Below are 3,852 nucleotides of genomic sequence, written 5' to 3'. Positions count from 1 at the left end.
GATCCACCTGTGTCTAAGGGTTCTAAAAAATGAACTCTTGTAGCAGTGTGGCATCTGACAGGGGGCTCAGAACAGGAGAAAGTACCCTTTCCTGAAGATAGGGTATGCAGAGGGCCCAGGTTCAGCTCCATCCTGTAGCAAGGAGGCCTCACTAGCCATGCTGAGCTTGCAGAGTGCTACTTCCATAATCAAATGTCAAATGGACACCTGGATATGGAGGATCATAGGTTTAAACCCCAAATAGTCCATATTTCCAGTAAGTCCAGCATGTACCCAAATCACTACACTAAGGGCATACAGCATTGGGCCAAGATGGGCAGTTCCTTGTATCAGAAGCCCAAGAAACTAATGGGCATCACTGTTGGGACAGGGACACCAAGATACAGGAGAGAAGGCTGATAAAGCTTGAACAGTGAAGACGTCTCAAGGGGGCCCTAATAGGAGTGCCTATTCTATGGCAATTTAGGCAGATTCTAGAATCTTTTGACACAGGGAGTATTATACAAGAGACCTATATGGAAGTGACTGAGCAAAAAAGATATGTATATGAGGAAATGTTGCCTCCAGAATATAAAAATTTCTGATACCCATTGGGCTTTTTTTCAACAGTGTGGGTACTAAGAAGACTAAAAGCTGCTTCTTGACACTGTCAAGATTGGAGCAGTCAGCCACTTACCAAAGAATTTTCAGGAACTTAACCAAAGTGGTGGTCCCATTTACTATGTGTGTCATAGGAATCTCCTCAAAGGAGGATGTCATCAGTGTGAGGTCCTAATTGTGTACCTGGAAAAAGCTCGAGCTGGTGAAAATATTGGCTGCAAAGCCAATGTGAGATGGCAGGTGTGGACATTGGGCCCACTGAATAGACAGGTGAAGGTGTATCATGCCACTTTTAAGGCAAAGTTTAAGGGTAGCTGACAGGCTGTTGAAATTGGCACGGAAAGTGCATGATAGCCAAATGATTTGCTAGGACTACAAAGTATTTGCCAGTTATTCGGTGGAAGCAGTATTTTCAATAATATACATGGAGCCCTGTTGAGTGGGTCCATGACAACAAGGGCACAAGTTCGCCCTGAGGCACTGTTCTTGTTTTCCAAGATTAAGATCAAGTAAAATTTGTCTATTAAGTGCAGGAAGAGTCGGGATAACCACACCCTCTCTAAGCTGGTCTCCTACAATGGGTTTCAATCTGTGAGGACCCTGCTTTCATTTAGATTATATCTTTTTAAAAACAACTGAGGTAAAAAGTGTGATTGTAACTAAGAGGTAAGGTTCACAGGGTCTCATACACTTCAGGCTGATTTTAGGGGCCAAAGACTTAATTTTATTACTCATTGGATCAGATTATCCATGGGCACTAGAGGGTATTGGGGGTAATGCATGTTTTGGCTATGGGAAATATAGGCAAGGCGGTAATTCACGGTTAAGGTTAGGTATATCTGTTTCAATTTCATGTTCCTTTATTCCCTGGCTGTTTTTATCAGCTTGCCCCAAGATGGGCCAGAAGAGGAACAGAAATTGATGAGGAGGAACACAAGGAGGAGCAGAAAAACTCAACTGTCAAACATCAAAAGTGGAATCTGATTATTACACAGGGCCACCACCCCTACATCACCCTTCTCCCCAGGTGGGACCTCGGAAATACCCAGAAATACCAAGTCCTTTTCCTCCTCACCAGTGGGATGAAGTGTTCAGGAAGAAACTTTCAGTGCTCAGAAATCTTCAGTCTTCAGTGTTCAGTCTTCACCCAGTCCTCATTCCTAGTGTCTGAGTAACTATGGACTGCCTGGTCTGGGCCCTAAACTGAAAGGATGCCCCCTCGCTCTCTTCTCACATACCTGACCCATCCCTTCCTTCCCTCGCCATCATCAAAAACCAGATACACACACACATCTTCTTACAACTTGCTGGTACTTTAATCACCAACATCTGAGTGTTTTGGCCTCTACAGAGGGGACCATCGCTGTTGTTTGATCCCCGAACAGATGACTATTCTGTCAGGGCTTTTCCTGTAGTGACAGCAGATTACTCAAGGTCTCGGGCTCCAGGTGGGCACCGGCGGGTACTTGGAGAATCGTCGGGAGAACTGTTGGAAAAGTCCTCCGGGATTTCTTCATCTGCCATCGGCTGCTTTTCATTCTTCTTTACATTCTGAGGGTGGTGGTAGAAGACTAGTATCGTTGATTTCTTCCCTTTCTTATTCGTTTCCGCATTCTGCTGAAGGGTTGATTTTACTTTCTTCATGAGCTTTTGTATCTGGTAAGAAAACAAAGTCATCCAGAAAGACATTATTGAGGGAGGTTGGGAAGGAGGACTTTGAGAGAATGGGTGTGCACTGAGGAGGGGCTTTGTGCCAGGCAAGGGCAGGCTGGGGGATGAAGAGGAGGGGCATGAGTAGGGTAATCTGACCTGTTCTTCGTCCAAGCCCTTGGGGTGATCAGACATCTTTCTCTTCCTTTGTACAGCGATTGACGCTTGTCGCTCCAAACTCACGCTGTCTATCTCAATCTCTGAATCTTCCTCCTTCACGTCCTCAATTAGGTCAGCCATGGTGAAGTAACAATGGCCTACACCAACGCTCCTGGCCTCTCTATGTATACCTTCCCAGCCACAACCATCAGCTTTGATTGGTCAGCAAGTAATTCCTCCAACCAATCATAGCCCTGACATGGCTTGACATCACAGAGCACTGTGGGGTGCTTGAAGATCCGTGGGGGAGGGGAGGGGTGCAGAGGAGTCTAGGTGCTTTGGTCTGAGAAACGGAGTGTTTTGTCAATACCCATTAATGAACCTTCCCAAGTTCATTTTCTATGCTTCCTTCTCTTGTCTGGTTCCGTTTTTGTGGCATGAAATTTAGGGAGCGAGTGTTCCTTGCAAACCATTCGTCATGGCCACCCGCATTCAGTGTTTAATACTGCTGTCTTCCAGATCTCATCGCCTAGCATTTTGTGTGTGTGTTTTTTTTAATAAAACTTTTTACCTTAGAAGTTTTAGATTTACAGAATAATTGCAAAGAGTATATTCATATACTCCAGAACCAATTCCCCTTTTGACCACTGTAAATTTGTATGGAACATTAGTTCAAATTCATGAACGAACCCTTAATCAGTGTTATCAACTAAGTTCTGGAATTTTAGATTTCCTTGGTTTTTGGCTAATATTCTTTTCCATTCCAGTATCCCCTCCAGGATTCTACACTAAATTTAGTCATTCCATCTTCTGCCTTCGTAGGCTCCTCTTTGCTGTGACAATATTTTAGCTTTCTTGTTTCTGGCGACCTTGACAATTGAGTTTTGCATGTTAGCTTTTACATTAGACACTGAGATGTTATTGACCTTATCCTGAAAAGTTTTTTTTTTTTCATTTATTTTTATTAGTTTGAGGGTAATTACTTTACAATATTTTAGTGGGTTTTGTCATACATTGACATGAATCAGCCATGGATTTACATGTGTTCCCCATACCAATCCCCCCTCCCACGTCCCTCTCCACCCGATCCCTCTGTGTCTTCCCAGTGCACCAGCCCCTAGCACTTGTCTCATGCATCCAACCTAGGCTGGTGATCTGTTTCACCCTAGATAATATACATGTTACGATGCTGTTCTCTCACAACATCCCACCCTCGCCTTCTCCCATAGAGTCCAAAAGTCTGTTCTGTACATCTGTGTCTCTTTTTCTGTTTTGCATATAGGGTTATCATTACCATCTTTCTAAATTCCATATATATGTGTTAGTATGCTCTTACACTGTTGGTGGGAATGCAAACTAGTACAGCTGCTATGGAGAACAGTGTGGAGATTTCTTAAATAACTGGAAATAGAACTGCCATATGACCCAGCAATACCACTTCTG

Source organism: Cervus canadensis, chromosome X (genome assembly GCF_019320065.1).
Source record: "Cervus canadensis isolate Bull #8, Minnesota chromosome X, ASM1932006v1, whole genome shotgun sequence".
In the NCBI taxonomy this organism is placed as follows: domain Eukaryota; kingdom Metazoa; phylum Chordata; class Mammalia; order Artiodactyla; family Cervidae; genus Cervus; species Cervus canadensis.
Note: the sequence above shows the minus strand (reverse complement) of the source record.